The 18,150-nt window shown below is 44.9% G+C and overlaps 1 protein-coding gene across 5 annotated transcripts in view; it reads left to right on the plus strand.

The window, feature by feature from the left end:
- LOC123755965 (axin-2) overlaps positions 1-18,150 on the plus strand; it is a 179,635-nt gene that overhangs the window by 83,180 nt on the left and 78,305 nt on the right. The gene's annotated exons all lie outside the window — the stretch shown is intronic.

Here is an 18,150-nt window from a genome sequence, read left to right on the forward strand (position 1 = left end):
TGGGGCCCCATTGGATCCCGCCAGGGTTTTTTACCCTCTGAGCGGGGCTTGCGGTTACGGGGAGTGGGTTTTTTTTCTTGTCCCCCTCTGTGTACGAGTTTTTGGGCGACGGCCCCTCCCCTGGTTCGGTTCCTTGTCCCTTTACATCCTCTGGTTCTGTCTTATCGGTGGGTACTTCTCCGTTTACTCGCCCTTCTTCTCTGGGACAGGACTTCTCTGTCATGTCAGGGTCATGTACCCCTCTTCTCGGGGTTCTACATGACTTTTGGTCTCGGGTGCGACTGTGCCTTTATGAGCCTTAGTGAAATTGTTCTTGCTTCTGTGAGTTCTCGAAGGTTCGGGAAGGTTTTCGCTTCTTCCTGTATTATTGGAACGTCTGTCGTCTTCCGGTGAGGCTTACCTCCAGTCCTTTCTAGGGCTTGTTGGTCCTCTTCCGTGCTTCTTCTTGGTTTTTGGTACTCCCTGCTTCTTTTGTGATTATATCGTCTCTCTGTGCTCTGTCTCAGCACTGCTCATTTTCTTTACATATTCCTAGTTGGCCCCTTCTCCACTGGGTGGGTTGTGCTGTTCGAACCATATGCATCCTGCGCATGCGCCGTGGGAGTTTTGTTATGGACGGTATACACAAGTACTGGTGTTACGCGTCCTTTTTCTCGCGGGTGCTTCGCCTCTCGCTCCTCTCATCTCTCCAGTCCGTGCCCTATAGATACTGGGGGTGTTCTGGGTTCCCGGAATGGGGGAGGACGCCTGGTTTTATCTGCATACTTGTGTGGGGCGCTGCATTTGCCTCAACCCTACTCTTCTCCTGCATGTGCGGCTCTGGCATTCTTCCACTGGCGGTGCTCCCGGAATCTTCTCGGCTACAATGTGTCGTGACACGTTTGTGCCTATGCTCTGCAGGTGCGTTTATGCGGTCGGGCATCTCTCTCAGCCAGGCGCTGGTTCGTGGTTTTTGGATAAGAACATAAGAACATGGGTAATAGCAGAAGACCTATTAGACCATACGAGGCAGCCCCTATTATAATCGCCCATTCTCACTCTTATACAAGTCCTACCCATGCTTGAATCAATCACAAGACCCCACCTCCACCATGTTATGTGGTAAAGTGGTGGAGGTATATGTTATGGGGTACATGTTAAGCTATATCAGGGTGTTAAGTTGTAACATTTTGATGCTGTTTTGGTACGGAGGATGTGTGTTGGGGATTGGTTGTGGCGATTTGTTTGGCCCTTGTGTGCTTCTTCCTGGGGCCTTCGTTGTTCGTCTGTGTTCTTTGTTACATGATGGGGCACGGCCCTGTTTTTCGTGGTCTTATCTTGGTCACTCATTTCTTGGCCGTCTTGCAGTGCCTGGCTTAGCCTTCCATATTCATTGAATTTTCTGTACTCGCCTAGTTGTCCTCACCTAGTTGTGCTTGTGCGGGTTAAGCTTTGGCTCTTTGGTCCCTCCTCTCACCTGTCTTCACCTGATATCTACATGGTTTCTGTACTCACCTACTTGTGCTTATGGGGGTTGAGCTCTAGCTCTTTGGTCCCACCTCTCAGCTGTCAATCAACTGATGTACAGATTCCTGAGCCTATTGGACTCTATCATATCTACACTTGAAACTGTGTATGGAGTCAGCCTCCACCACATCACTGCCTAATGCATTCCATTTGTCAACCACTCTGACACTAAAAAAATTCTTTCTAATATCTCTGTGGCTCATTTGGGCGCTCAGTTTCCACCTGTGTCCCCTTGTGCGTGTGCCCCTTGTGTTAAATAGCCTGTCTTTATCTACCCTGTCAATTCCTCTGAGAATCTTGTATGTGGTGATCATGTTCCCCCTAACTCTTCTGTCCCCTAACTCTCCAGTCCAACTACGTGAGGTTTAATTCCCGTAGTCTCTCCTCGTAGCTCATACCTCTCAGCCCGGGTACTAGTCTGGTGGCAAACCTTTGAACCTTTTCCAGTTTAGTCTTATGCTTGACTAGATATGGACTCCATTCTGGGGTTACATACTCCAGGATTGGTCTGACATAGGTGGTATACAAAGTTCTGAATGATTCCTTACACAAGTGTCTAAATGCCGTTGTTATGTTAGCCAGCCTGGTATATGCCGCTGATGTTATCCTCTTGATATAGGCTTCTGGGGACAGGTCTGGTGTTTAGTGGGCCAGCCAGAGGCTTAGGGCCCGTGCAGGAATATCCCTGAAAAAAAAAAAGGTCTGGTGTGATATCAATCCCTAGGTCTTTCTCTCTCTCTGACTCTTGAAGAATTTCATCTCCCAAATGATACCTTGTAACTGGCCTCCTGCTCCCTACACCTATCTTCATTACATTACATTTGTTTGAGTTGAACTCTAACAACCATTTGTTCAACCATTCCTTCAGTTTGTCTAGGTCTTCTTGAAGCCTCAAGCAGTCCTCGTCTGTCTTAATCCTCCTCATAATTTTGGCATCGTCAGCAAACATTGAGAGAAATGAGTCTATACCCTCAGCGAGATCGTTTACATATATCAGAAACGGGATAGGACCGAGTACAGAGCCCTGTGGGACCCCACTGGTGACTTCACGCCAATCTGAGGTCTCACCCCTCACCGTAACTCTCTGCTTCCTATTGCTTAGATACTCCCTTATCCACTGGAGCACCTTACCAGCTACACCTGCCTGTCTCTCCAGCTTATGTACCAGCCTCTTATGGGGGGGGGGGAACCGTGTCAAAGGCTTTCTGACAGTCCAAAAAAATGCAGTCCGCCCAGCCTTGTCTTTTTTGCTTAATCTTTGTCACCTGGTCGTAGAATTCTATTAAGCCAGTAAGGCAAGAACCCATGTTGGCGATTTTTCACGAAATCCCTTCTCTCCAGATGTGGTACTAGATTTTTTCTCACGATTTTCTCCATCACCCTGCATGGTATAGAAGTTGAGGACACTGGCCTTTAGTTCAGTGCCTCTTGTCTGTCACCCTTTTTGTATATTAGGACCACATTAGCCATCTTCCATATTTCTGGTAGGTCTCCCGTCTCCAGTGACCTACTATACACTATAGAGAATGGCAAGCAGAGTGCCTCTGCACACTCTTTCAATACACATGATAAGATCCCATCTGGACCAACAGCCATTCTCACATCCAGATCCAACAGGTGTCTCTTGACCTCATCTCTCGTAATTTCGAACCCTTCCAAGGCCGCCTGGTTTACTGCCCCCTCTCCTAGCGCAGTGACCTCACCTTGTTATAATTGTGAAGACCTCCTGGAACCTCGTGTTGAGTTCTTCACACACCTCTTTGTCATTCTCTGTATACCTGTCCTCGACTGTTCTAAGTTTCATTAACTGTTCTTTCCCTGTTGTTTTCCTCCTGATGTGACTGTGGAGTAGCTTTGGTTCGGTCTTGGCTTTGCTTGCTATATCATTTTCATAGTTTTTCTCTGCTTCCCTTCTCCCACTAACATACTCATTCCTGGTTCTCTGGTATCTCTCTCTGCTTTCTGGTGTTCTGTTATTTCTGAAGTTCCTCCACGCCCTTTTGTTCAGTTTCTTTGCTTCTATACATGCCCTATTAAACCATAGATTCTTCTTTTGCTTCTCGGATTTTTCCTTTTGGGCCGGGATATACCTGTTTTATGCCTCCTGACACTTTTGGGTGACATAGTCCATCATGTCTTGTACAGACTTAGCTCTGAGGTCTGTGTCCCATGGTATATTCCTTAGGAAACTTCTCATCCACTCATAATTCCCCTTTCGGTATGCCAGCCTTTTGTTTCCTAGTTCTTTTTTTGGGAGAGATAAGTCCTAGCTCTACCAAGTACTCAGAGATCAATACACTGTGATAACTCATTCCTAAGGGTGCTTCCATTTTAACTTTCCTTATATCCCACTCATTGAAGGTAAATATCAGATCAAGCATGGCTGGTTCATCTTCCCTTCTCATTCTTGTCTGTCCCTTGATGTGTTGGCTTAGAAAGTTTTTTGTTGCCGTGTCCAGCAGCTTAGCTCTCCAGGTATCTGGTCCTCCATGTGGTCTCTGTTCTCCCAATCTATCTTTCCATGGTTGAAGTCCCCCATGATTAGTAGTCCAGATCCATTCCTGCTAGCGAGAGACACTGCTCTCTCTATTTTGTTAATGGTCGCCATGTTGTTTCTATCATATTCCTGTCTGGGTCTTCTGTCATTTGGTGGTGGATTATATATGACTGTGACTAATTTTTTGTCCTTCAGTGTCTATGGTACCTGTTATGTAGTCACTGAAACCTTCACAGCTCTGAATAACCATCTCCTCAAAATCCCAGCCTTTTCTTACCAGCAGAGCTACACCACCACCTCTTCCTTCTCTCTCTTTCCTCACAACACAGTAGTCCTGTGGAAACATTGCATTTGTTATGGCTTTCGTTAGCTTTGTTTCTGTGAGTACTATTATGTCTGGATTTTCTTCAAGTACCTGGTTGATACCTGGTTGATGGGGTTCTGGGAGTTCTTCTACTCCCCAAGCCCGGCCCGAGGCCAGGCTTGACTTGTGAGAGTTTGGTCCACCAGGCTGTTGCTTGGAGCGACCCGCAAGCCCACATATCCACCACAGCCTGGTTGGTTCGGAACTTTTTTTTAGAAAACACCTGACCCCTGGCCTCCAGGGGTCGGGTTGGGGTGCTTCCTGGCCTCCTCTGGTGCCTGGGTTTTGGCTCTTTTGGTTCTCCTGATAGGTTTGTTCACTTGCAGCCATCTCCTTCTTTTCTTGGTTGGTTGGTCTGGCCGGGGGTGCATCGGGTTGATACCTGGTTACCTGGTTGATGGGGTTCTGGGAGTTCTTCTACTCCCCAAGCCCGGCCCGAGGCCAGGCTCGACTTGTGAGAGTTTGGTTCACCAGGCTGTTGCTTGGAGCGGCCCGCAGGCCCACATACCCACCACAGCCCGGTTGGTCCGGCACTCCTTGGAGGAATAAATCTAGTTTCCTCTTGAAGATGTCCACGGTTGTTCCGGCAATATTTCTTATGCTTGCTGGGAGGACGTTGAACAACCGCGGACCTCTGATGTTTATACAGTGTTCTCTGATTGTGCCTATGGCACCTCTGCTCTTCACTGGTTCTATTCTACATTTTCTTCCATGTCGTTCACTCCAGTACGTTGTTATTTTACTGTGTAGATTTGGTACTTGGCCCTCCAGTATCTTCCAGGTGTATATTATTTGATATCTCTCTCGTCTTCTTTCTAGTGAGTACATTTGGAGGGCTTTGAGACGATCCCAATAATTTAGGTGCTTTATTGCGTCTATGCGTGCCGTATATGTTCTCTGTATTCCCTCTATTTCAGCAATCTCTCCTGCTCTGAAGGGGGAAGTGAGTACTGAGCAGTACTCAAGACGGGACAACACAAGTGACTTGAAGAGTACAACCATTGTGATGGGATCCCTGGTTTTGAAAGTTCTCGTAATCCATCCTATCATTTTTCTGGCTGTCGCAATATTTGCTTGGTTATGCTCCTTAAACGTTAGGTCGTCAGACATTATTATTCCCAAATCCTTTACATGCTGTTTTCCTACTATGGGTACATTTGATTGTGTTTTGTACTCTGTATTATGTTTAAGGTCCTCATTTTTACCGTACCTGAGTACCTGGAATTTATCACTGTTAAACATCATGTTATTTTCTGATGCCCAGTCGAAAACTTTATTAATATCAGCTTGAAGTTTTTCAATGTCCTCAGCCGAGGTAATTTTCATACTGATTTTTGTGTCATCTGCAAAGGATGATACGAAGCTGTGACTTGTATTTTTGTCTATATCTGATATGAGAATAAGGAAAAGCAGCGGTGCAAGGACTGTACCCTGAGGTACAGAGCTTTTCAGCATTGAAGCATTGACTTCATTTTGTGTGCTATCACGCCATGGTCACATTTATCGAAAGCCTTTGCGAAGTCCATGTATATCACATCAGCATTCTGTTTCTCTTCTAATGCCTCAGTGTCTCTGTCGTAGTGCTCAAGTAGCTGTGAGAGGCACGATCTTCCCGCTCGAAATCCATGTTGGCCTGGGTTGTGAAGGTCATTGGTCTCCATGAAATTGGTGACCTGACTCCTAATCACTCTCTCAAATACTTTTATGATGTGCGATGTTAGTGCAACTGGTCTATAATTTTTTGCCAATGCTTTGCTCCCTCCCTTGTGTAGAGGGGCTATGTCTGCTACTTTAAGTGCATCTGGTATCTCCCCCGTGTCCAAGCTCTTCCTCCACACTATACTGAGTGCCTGTGCTACCGGCACTTTGCATTTCTTTATAAATATTGAATTCCATGAGTCTGGACCTGGGGCCGAGTGCATGGGCATGTTTTCAATTTCTTTTTCAAAATTTTGCGCTCGTGTTTATATCAGTTATATTTACAGGGGTTTGAATATCCCGCATAAAGAAATTGTCTGGATCTTCCACCTTCATGTTGTTTATTGGAGTGCTAAACATGTCCTCATACTGGATTTTTTAGGGTTTCACTAATTTCTTTGTCATCCTCCGTGTATGAACCTTCACTTGTACGAATAGGTCCAATACTGGCAGTATTGTGTGTTGTGTTCGGCTGCAGCACTTCGCTGTGCTTGGCGTGCCACAACTGCCGTGCTCGGGGTCATGCTTTGGGTTATTCCGGGTTCCCTTCTTCCCTGTTCCAAGGTAATTACCTAAGTGCAGTTACAGGATGAGAGCTACGCTCATGGTGTCCCGTCTTCCCAGCACTCTTTGTCATATAACGCTTTAAAACTACTGACGGTCTTGGCCTCCACCACCTTCTCACCTAACTTGTTCCAACCGTCTACCACTCTGTTTGCAAAAGTGAATTTTATTATATTTCTTCGGCATCTGTGTTTAGCTAGTTTAAATCTATGACCTCTTGTTCTTAAAGTTCCAGGTTTCAGGATGTCTTCCCTATCGATTTTATCGATGAGATTCTCTCGGGTCGTCTGCGGGATAGTTCAGTCCTGCCAGCCTGCTGTCTGTCCCCGTGCGTTAGTCATTCATAGGTTGGCTCTGTGTTCCTTCGTTGCTGTTCCTGGGCTTTGTCGGGCCTGTGTGGCCTTGGGTTGGCAGTTGCGGTTTTGTTTCCACTTCGCATTTGGGAGTGTGCCACTTCCGCCTCCCTGGTTAGGTCTCTCTTGTTTTCCTCCGTGGGTAGTTAGCTCCGGGGAGCCGAAGGGGCTTCCCTCAGAAAACCAGCGTTGAATATAATGAAACGCGCCATTTTCTGGGTGAGACCCGGAGGCTCCCCGGCATTCCTCCCAACCCCCGGTCGGCAGTTTTTCATGTGTTTTCATGTCCAGCCTCAGAACTGGAGGTTGGATGGCCCGCGTGGGGGTCTGGGGCTTCCCCTTCCCCCTCCCAAGGAGGGGGGAGCTGCGCAGACAGCGGCGACGTGTGACGTCTTGTTCATTTGCTCGTTTACTTTTGTTGAGTTCTGTCTACTTGTTTGGCTTTTTGTAGCAATTTTTTACCAGAATAGGGGTTTGTTTTGGGACACTTACCTTTCTGAGTGCATGCTTGATACCTGCTTGATGGGGTTCTGGGAGTTCTTCTACTCCCCATGCCCGGCCCGAGGCCAGGCTTGACTTGTGAGAGTTTGGTCCACCAGGCTGTTGCTTGGAGCGACCCGCAAACCCACATATCCACCACAGCCTGGTTGGTTCGGAACTTTTTTTTTAGAAAACAGTCTAGTTTTCCCTTGAAGATGTACATGGTTGTTCCGGCAATATTTCTTAGTCGCTGGGAGGACGTTGAACAGCCGCGGACCTCTGATAGTTTATACAGTGTTCACTGATTGTGCCTATGGCATCTCTGCTCTTCACTGGGTCTATTCTGCATTTTCTTCCATATCGTTCACTCCAGTACGTTGTTATTTTACTGTGTAGATTAGGGACCTGGCCTTCCAGTATTTTCTATGTGTATATTATTTGGTATCTCTCTCGTTTCCTTTCTAGTGAGTACATTTGGAAAGCTTTGAGATGATTCCATTAATTTAGGTGCTTTATCGCGTCTGCGTGCCGTATATATTCTCTGTATTTCCTCTATTTCAGCAATCTCTCCTGCTCTGAAGGGGGAAGTGAGTACTGAGCAGTACTCGAGACGGGACAACACAAGTGACTTGAAGAGTACAACCATCGTGATGGGATCCCTGGATTTGAAAGTTCTCGTAATCTATCCTATCATTTTTCTGGCTGACGCAATATTTGCTTGGTTATGCTCCCTAAACATTAGATAGTTGGACATCATTATTCCCAAATCCTTGACATGCTGTTTACCTATTATGGGCAGATTCGATTGTGTTTTGTACCCTGTATTATGTTTCAGATCCTCATTTTTGCTGTACCTGAGTACCTGGAATTTATCACTGATCACTGTTGTGATCATGTTATGTTATTTTTCTGCTGCCCAATCAAAAACTTTCTTGATATCTGCTTGTAATTTTTCCATGTCTTCAGCAGAGGTAATTTTCATGCTAATTTTTTGTGTCATCTGCAAAGGATGACACGAAGCTGTGCCTTGTATTTTTATCTATCTGATATGAGAATAAGAAACAGCACTGGTGCAAGGACTGTACCTTGAGGTACAGAGCTTTTAACTGTGCTTGAACTTGATTTGATTTGATTGACTGTTACTCTGTGTTCTGTTCGACAGAAAAAGAGTATCTAGCATCCTACTTTACCAGTTATTCCCATTGACCTCATTTTGTGTGCAATCACTCCATGATCACATTTGTCGAATGCCTTTGCAAGGTCTGTGTATACTACATCTGCATTTTGCTTTTCTTCTAGAGCTTCTGTGATTTTGTCATAGTGGTTGAGTAACTGTGACAGACAGGATCTTCCCGCTCTAAATCCATGTTGTCCTGGGTTGTGTAACTCATTATTTTCCATAAAACTAGAAATTTGATTCCTAATCACTCTTTTAAAAACTTTTATTGTGTGTGATGTTTGTGCAAGTAGTCTATAATTTTTTGCCAGGGCTTAACTCCCCCCCCCTTGTGCAAAGGAGCTATATCTGCAGATTTAAGTGCTGCTGGTATGTCCCCTGTATCCAGGCTCTTTCTCCATGTTACGCTGAGTGCTCGCGCTACTGATACTTTACATTTCTTTATGAATATTGAATTCCATGAGTTGGACCCAGGAGCCGAGTGCATGGGCATATTGTCAATTTCTCTTTCAAAATCTTCCGAGTTCGTGTTAATATCCGTTATATTATCTGCAGCCTGACCCGGTCGATGGCAGATATAGAATGCTTCCAACCACACAGGGGTTTCAATAGACCATTGCTCCCCATGCCTATCTGAGGGGGCCAGGTTCTGACCCGTGGTCCCCGGTAAGCCCACAAAACTCCATACACATGATGATGCCAAAGTCTGACATTAGCATATCAGCCTGTATAGCTCCAGGGAGCCTTCGGGTCTCACTCAGAAAATGGCGTTTCATTACATTCAACGCCGGTATTATGGTTCTCAGTTAAAAAATTTAAATGTTCCTGTATATCTGGCAGCCTTTCTACCAAGCTGTTCACATCTTCCCTTGTAATATTAGGTTAAATAATTTGCTGTATAAAAGCAGTTGTAAGTAGTAAAGTGAGTGATATGCATTGGAATAATAATAAGAATAAACTATCTATTATAGTGGTGAGGGTGTGGCAAGTTGTTGATTAATGGTGTGACTAGAATTATTGAATGATTTATGGCTAAGAACTATGAAGGAGAGTGTTTTAATCAGATATGTTTTGTATACCAGTTGCAACAAAAGTGCTGTAAGTAGAACAACAGTATTGACATCACTCGAATTTGAAGAACGTTTGCCTTAGTGACTAGGAATGGGCTATATTAGGTAGAGTCCATATGTAATTACCTAAGTGTAATTACAGGATGAGAGCTACGCTTATGATGTACCATCTTTCCAGTACTCTGTCATATAACGCTTTGAAACTACTGGCGGCTTTGACCTTTGACTTTTGAGGGAGCCGGTCGGCCGAGCGAACATCACGCTGGACTTGTGATCCTGTGGTCCCGGGTTCGATCCCGGGCGCCGGCGAGAAACAATGGGCAGGGTTTCTTTCACCCTATGCCTCGTGTTACCTAGCAGTAAAATAGGTATGTGGGTGTTAGTCAGCTGTCACGGGCTGCTTCCTGGGGGTGGAGGCCTGGTCGAGGACCGGGCCGCGGGGACACTAAAACCCCGAAATCATCTCAAGATAACCTCAAGATAACCTGACCTCCACCACCTTCTCGCCTAACTTGTTTCAACCGTCTACCATTCTGTTTGCGAAAGTGAATTTTCTTACATTTTTTCGGCAGCTTTGTTTAGTTAGTTAGATAGGTATAGATATTAGATAGATTTTTAGTTAGATAGATTTAGTTAGTTAATCTACGACCTCTTGTTCTTGAAATTCCAGGTCTCTGGAATTCTTCCCTATCAATGTTACTGATTCCCATTATGTTTTTGTACATATTGCCTCTTTTTCTTCTCTTCTAGTTTAGGCATTTTTAATGCCTCTAACTTGTCCTTTAGTTCTGGTAGCCATTTAGTTGCATGTCTTTGCACCTTTTTCAGTTTGTTGATGTGCTTCTTAAGATATGGTTACCATACAACTGCTGCATATTCTAGCTTTGGCCTAACAAAGGTCGTGAACAATTTCTTCAATATTTTACCATCCATGTATTTAAAAGCAATTCTGAAATTGGAAAATGTTGCTGGGCTCCTCGCACGATGTTCTTTATGTAGTCCTCAGGTGATAGTTTTCTATCTAGTGAACCATTCCCTAGATCTTTATCAGAATTTTTTGTAAATTTTTTTCACATAATTTGTAGGTTGTGTGGGGTCTCTGTTCTCCTAATCCACATTCCATAACGTGACATTTATTCACATTTAATTCAATTTGTCATGTGTTGCAAATGTAATTTAATTTAAGACATTGACACTTATTTTGTCCAGTTCTTCTTGAGGGGCATGACAGTCCTATTAAGTTTCTTATCTTCTCTAGTATATTAGCATCATCAGCAAACATGTTCATATAATTCTGTATTCCTTCTGGTAGGTCCTTTATGTAGATAATGAACATTAATGGTGTGAGAATTGAACCCTGTGGTACTCCACTTTTAACATTTCTCCAGTCACTGACATTGTCTCTGATTACTGCCCTCATTTTTCTGTCGGTTAATTTTTTTTTTATCAATGTTAGAAGCCTCCCTGTCGCTCCTCCAGTATGTTCCAGTTTCCTCTTATGTGGAACTGTCGAAAGCTGAGCAAAATGAGCAAAATACTGAGGAATCAGCACGACCCAATAAACACACTGAAGACCGATAACCCAAATAGATTTTTCATGGATATTATACCAACATCAAATCATATATCGGATGTCACCTATCCTCACTGGATTTTGAAGAAGCCATAGACAGTATGCCTATGCGCTCTGCACCAGGCCTTGATTTTTGGAACTCTATATTCATCAAGAACTGTAAAAAATGCTATCGCAGGCCCTTTCCTTCACATTCTTTGGAGACAAAGCCTAGATACTGACATTTTCCCTGACATATTAAAAACAGCAGAGATAGCACCACTCCATAAAGGAGGAAATAAGGCAGAGACAAAAAATTACAGACCGATAGTACTGATGTGCGATAACATCGCACATCATAAAAATCTTTGAGAGAGTGCTAAGAAGTAAGGTCACAAAATACTGTACATGAAATCACAGCATCTCCGTAACCCCGGAAAACATGGTTTCAGGACAGGGCGCTCTTGCCTATCACAGTTGCTAGACCACTATGACATGGCATTAGATGGCATGGAAGACAAACAAAACGCTGATGTAATTTACACAGATTTCGCAAAAGCCTTTGACAAATGTGACCATGGTGTTATTGCACATAAAATGCGTTCAAAAGGAATTACTGGAAAAATAGGCAGATGGATCTACAATTTCCTAACTAATAGAACCCAATGTGTAATAGACAACAAAATATAATCCGGACCATCAACAGCGAAGAGCTCAGTCCCCCAGGGTACTGTTACTCCAGTACTTTTTCTCATCCTCATGTCGGACATAGACAAGGACACAACTAATAGTACTGTATCATCCCTAGCAGATGAGACAAGGATTTTTATGAGAGTAGACAACATAGAGGACATGGCAAACCTCCAATCAGATGTCAATCAGGTCTTTCTATGGGCTACAGAAAATAATATGATGTTTAACGAAGATAAGTTTCAGTTCATGCTCTACGAAAAAAATTAAAATATAAAAACGGAAACCACGTACAAAACTCGGTCAAATCATAATATAGAACGGAAAGGCAATGTAAAGGATTTGGGTGTACTAATGTCGGAAGACCTTACATTTAAAGAACACAATAAAGTAGCAGTCTCAACTGCATGAAATATGACAGGTTGGATAACAAGAACCTTTCACACTAGAGATGCTGTACCAATGATGATACTTTTCAAGACGCTAATGCTCTCTAGAGTGGAATATTGTTGCACAATGACAGCTCTTTTTCAAAGCTGGAGAAATTGCTGACCTGGAGAGCGTGCAGAGATCCTTTACTGCTAGAATCCACTCGGTAAAACATCTAAACTACTGGAATCGACTAAAGAGCCTAAATATGTATTCTCTTGAGCGCAGGTGGCAGAGATACATAATAATTTACTCATGGAAAATAGTAAGAGGGGTTGGTCCCAAACCTGCACACAGAAACAACATCACATAAGACCAGAAGGCATGGCAGGATGTGCAGAATATCCCTGTTGAAGAGCAGAGGTGCAACAGGTACTTTGAGAGAGAACTCTATCAATATCAAAGGCCCGAGACTGTTCAACATGCTTTCACTACACATAAGGGGCATAACTGGCCGACCCCTCACAGTGTTCAAGAGAGAACTTGACAAATACCTCCAAAGGATACCTGATCAACCAGGCTGTGACTCGTACGTCAGGCTGCGAGCAGCCGCATCCAACAGCCTGGTTAACCAGTCCAGCAATGAGGAGGCCTGGTTGACGACCGGGCCGCTGGGTCGCTAAGCCCTGAAATCACCTCAAGGTAACCTCAAGGTTGGGGGGTTTGGGGATGGCGGGGCTGTCTTCTTTCCCTTTCACTCCATCGGGTTATCCTGGAGTGGGTACGTTAGGGCGTGGTTGAACTGACTTCATCCATCAGGTGGGTTTCCCGCCTGTTTTCAGTGCCCAAACGAGACTGTGCGGATCTTTGTTTCATTCTTGACTTGTCCCATCTAAACCATTGGATTCCTTGCTCCTCCTTTCTGATGACCACTTTTTCCCAAATCCGACTCCTCTTGGAGGCGGGATCTTGGATGGTGTCTCTAGACCTCTGGGATGCCTATTGCCACGTCTCGATTCATCCAGGGTTCAGGGACTGGCTAGGTTTCGTCATGGGAGGCATACTTAAAGCTTTCATTGCCTTCCTTTTGGCTTGAATCTGTTATCTCACGTTTTCACACATTGTACTTGGGCCATGGTGACCTGTCTGTGTCTGCTTAGGGTTCGGGTTCTGGTCTACCTCGACTGGCTGGCTGGTGTTGCTTCCAGCAAGTCTGCTTGTTTGCTTATCAGGGTTTGGTTCTTTCCCGGCTCGCCAGGTTTGGGTTCCTGGTGAAGTGGAGGAAGTTCCTTTGGTTCCGTCCCAGGTACGGACTTGGCTGGACCCCGTGTGGGGACTCCCAGACCGATTCCGGTCTCTCCCTCCTGCGGCATTGCTCAGGCGCCAGTCCCGCCTTCAGCTGTTCCTGAGGGGATCCCAGGTCACTCGTCAGTTGCTCAAGCAGCTGTGTGGGAGTCTGAACTTCGCTGTGCTGGTTTACCCACTGGGTTGGGTATGGCTTCGGCACCTGTTCTGGTTCCTTCAAGGCCATCCCTCTCGCCTATCTCGCGACTATCCCGAGATCTTTGCGTCGGTTGCTGGGTTGCCAGGTTCCTCTTCGGGTTTTTCGGGATTTGGTGCCTCCCTGTGCTCTCACTCGATGTAATCACAGATGCCTCATCTCTCGGCTAGGGCTTTGTGACCAGTGCTCACCAGGCCGGCCAGGGGTAGTGGGGTCTGTTCTTTCATCGTGCTCACAAAATGGTGCGCGAGTTTGCGGTGGTTTGGCTTTTGTTGCGGAGGGTTCGGGTCACTTGGGTTTTTACAATCCAACTTCATTCGGACTGCGCTTCGGTGGTTCATTGTCTTAACCGCGGGGGCTCTCTTCAGTCCTTCGCTCTTTGGGGCTGGTTGCTTTGAGTGACTCATCTGCTGGTTTCTCGGGGTTTAGCTCTCCGTGCGTTCCATATCCGGGGAGTGTCCAACATCTTGGCGGATGGCCTGTCCCAGTTCTTTTCCCTGTCCATGGAATACACCGACTCCTTCAGTTAGCTCTGCTGGACGTGCTGAACCTAGAGATGGACTTTTCGAGTTGGCATGTTCCCAATATCTCCCGATATATGTGGCGCCTTTCCCCTATTACGAAGCTGTCTCTGTGGACACTCTTTGAACTGGTCGATGTGGTCGACCTGTACCTCTTTCCCCTGGTCCAGCTGTTGCTTCAGGTTCTGGCTCGGTTGGAGTCTGATCATGAGAGAGTCGTCCTTGTAGCTTCATGGTTTCAGGTCCAGCTTTGGTTTCAGGCCCAGCCTTGGTTTCAGGCCCAGCCTTGGTTTCAGGCGCTGCTTGCTCGGTGTCCGAATCCAGGGTATTTTCTGTGGCTCTGCCTCTTCCAGCCAGTCCGGTATGTGGCTGGTTCATTCTACACCTCTGTGCTTCGTGTCTGGTGTTTTTGATGTGGGTGTATCACCACTTGTATGGTGATCAGGTGGCCTCATCGATGGTGTCCCACCTGGGGTCCTCATATCGGTGATGGTATGAAATGTCTTGGCGGTCTTTTCACCATTTTCTCTCTCTTCGTAGGTTGACTTCTATTTATCTTCGGGTTGCCTTGTCCTTTCTTTTTTGGCTCTTTCAGGACTGTCATCTTATGCCAAATACTGGCGCTTCATATCGTGCGACGCTGGCAGTCTCTCTCCAGCTTGCGTTCGGGGTGGATGTCACTTCCGCCCCATTCTGTAAGCTTTCTCATGCTTTGTTTTACCTCCGGCCTGCTCATACGTCACCTGAGCCTACCTGGTCCTTGGATAGGGTGCTCACTTTTTTCTCTTCTCGGTTTGTGGTGGCCCCTTTGGTTCGAGATTCCTTCCAGATGGCTCTTGTTTGTTGGCATTGGTACCTGGGAGTCAGGTTGGTTAGTTTCATGCTCCCCTCTGGCGCATAGGTTTCTGATCTTTTGGTTGTGGTAAACGTTTTGTTCGTTTGCAGCCTGTTTCCTTTTCTGGCGATGAACGAGACGACGGGCTTCTGTAGGGGTCCTTTGGGTTATTGATGCTTGGTTGGTCTGGCCGGGGGTGCATCATGTGTTTAATCCAATTTCAGCTCTGTTCTGTAACCTGCACGCCTCAGTTTCTTTGGCCGTGGAGGTGCTTTGGGTTGATTCGATTTCCCTCATTTCCTGTTCCCGGGCTCGGGTCTCTCGGGTCGTCTGCAGAGTTGTTAAGTATAGCCAGCCTGTGGTCTACCCTCGTGTCCATGATGTTCATGATCTTGATGCTTTGACTGTCATGTTAGGCAACATGTTCTTTGCTGACATTCGGGCGTGGGGGTTTTGGAGTTCGAATAGGGTCCTGGTCATGCTGCCTCCCGGACTATGTCCCTCTTTTACTTATTTTTGGTTATGTGGTTCCAGGAAGTCGAAGGGGCTCCCCAGAAAAAACCAGTGTTGAATGAATTGAAATCCCATTTTCTTGATGAGCCCCGGACGCTCCCTGGCACCCACCCTCCCCTCGGTTGGTGGTTTCGTTTTGATGCTCAGCCACCGAAATGAGGAGTTGGGCAGACAGCATGGAGGTCTCTCTTTTACGTGGGGGGGGGGGGGGGGCAAAGGGCGCAGCGGCGGTGGTAAACGTTTGCTTATTTTCCTTGTTTCTATTGGGAGTTCTGCATCTTATCTTATAAAATGAGATAAATTGGAATAACAGGTAAAGTGGGGCATTTGATTATAAATTTTTTGTCAAACAGAATGCAAAGAGTAACAGTCAAACAAACAAGATCAAGCCCAAGTGTAGTGAAAAGCTCTGTACTCCAGGCACAGTCTTTGCACCACTGCTATTTCTCATTCTAAGCTTGGATATAGACAAAAATACTAGTCACGGCTTCATGTCATCCTTCGCTGATGATGATAAATCAGCATGAAAATTTCCTCTGTAGAAGACACTGAATAATTACAAGCCAACTTTAATAGTCTTTGATTGGTTAATTGAAAATAACATGAGGTTTAACCGAAAAATTCCAGGTACAGCACTTAGGTATGGTGGAAATGAGGAACATATATGAGACACAGGGTACAAGACACAGACTTAATCATACAAGGAAGGCAACAAGGAAAGCAACCTGTAAAAGATCTGAGAATTATGATGTCTGGCAACCTGACATTTAGTGAACATAACTGAGCAAATATAGTGGCAGCCAAGAAAATGATAGGATGGATTATGAGTGTTCAAAGCCAAGGCCCCCACAACAATGCTAATACTGTACTGTATAAATCACTGGTACTGTCCTGGCTAGAATATTTATCGGTTACTCAATTAACCTTTCAGAGCTGGAGACATGTCTAAAAAAGAGGGTACACAAAAAACATACACGGCACGCACTGACATGATAAACCACCTAAACTACTTTGACTGTCTCACAGCTCTCAAAATGTACTCTCTGGAATGGAGATGAGAGAGGTATGAAACAATATACCTATACAGTACATGGAAGATACTGGAAGGCCAAGTCTTAAATTTGCACATACTGGAGTGAAAGATATGGAAGGAAATATAGAATAGAACCAATGAAGAGTGGAGGTGCCATAGGCACAGTCAGAGAGCACTGTCTGAACATCAGAGGTCCACAGCTGTTCAATACTCTCCCAGCAAGCTTTTGAAATATTGCCGAGACAAAAATGAACTACTTCAAGAACCAATTAGATAAGTTCCTGCAAGAAGTTCTAGACCAACTGAGCTATAGAGGATATATGGGGGCCAATGGGCTCCTGCAAGCAACAACCTGTTGGACCAAGTTACCATAAGTTGAGCCTGGCCTCAAGCCGGGCTCGGGGAGTTGAAGAACACCCGAGACCCCTCTCCAGGTACGCCTTCAAGATCTGATACCTTGCTACTTAAGTGGTCATTACTTTCTCTCAAATTCTTGAATATTTCTACATGATAGTTCACAATAATGTCTTTGCCAACTTGTTGTGTAGGCTGCTCATATTTATACTTTCCTCATTAACCCCTGCACTGCGCACCTGTTTTCGGCAAAAACTTTATGGTGCAATTGTCAAGGACATATTTTTGTTGTTTTTATAAATGTTCAGGTAAAGGTAATGTCAAAATGTATCCAAACTCGACCATTTTCATTTGAAAACACAGAGTGATGAAGACATTAAAAAACATTTAAATATAGCTTAATTAAAAAGAAAATAGCACAACTCTCGAAATGAGATATCTTGGCCGGCGCAGCACAGTGGTTAAATCCACCAAAATACAGCTATGTTGTGTTTTTCTTCTTGTTGGTCGCCATCTTGAATTTTGTTGTCTGCACTGTTTACACTATGGCAACTCTTTCTTATCCAATTATTTCACTCCCCCTCACACTTTTGTTTTGTCACCCATTTTTCAAATACACTACACATTCAAGTTTTTTGGGACAACATTCACGGTCATCAACCTGTTCTTCATTACTTAGGCATTTGAAATACCCAGGTGAAATACCCAGGAGCTCCTCTGATGCATGTGAAGATAATGGTATGCATTAATAAGATTGTCAAGTAGTGAGTTTTAAGAGAGAACAGTTGTGTGAGTCAGTGGTCTGAGCTAGCAGGGGTGTGAGACAGTTGGTAGTGTTGATTCCATTCTGTTCCTAATATACTTAAATTACCTAACAGAGGATACAATTTATTTACATTAATATTTACTTACGTTAAATTAATTAAAATAATCAAAACAGAAGAGGACTGAAAGTTAAAAGGTTATAAGGATATGAATGTAAGTGAGAAGTCGCCAAATACAGCTCAAAATGAAGTGGGGAGACCACGACTTTCTATATCAGAAAATAAGAGATTTGGGAGTAGACTTATCCC

This window comes from Procambarus clarkii, chromosome 43, assembly GCF_040958095.1.
Source record: "Procambarus clarkii isolate CNS0578487 chromosome 43, FALCON_Pclarkii_2.0, whole genome shotgun sequence".
Classification (NCBI taxonomy): domain Eukaryota; kingdom Metazoa; phylum Arthropoda; class Malacostraca; order Decapoda; family Cambaridae; genus Procambarus; species Procambarus clarkii.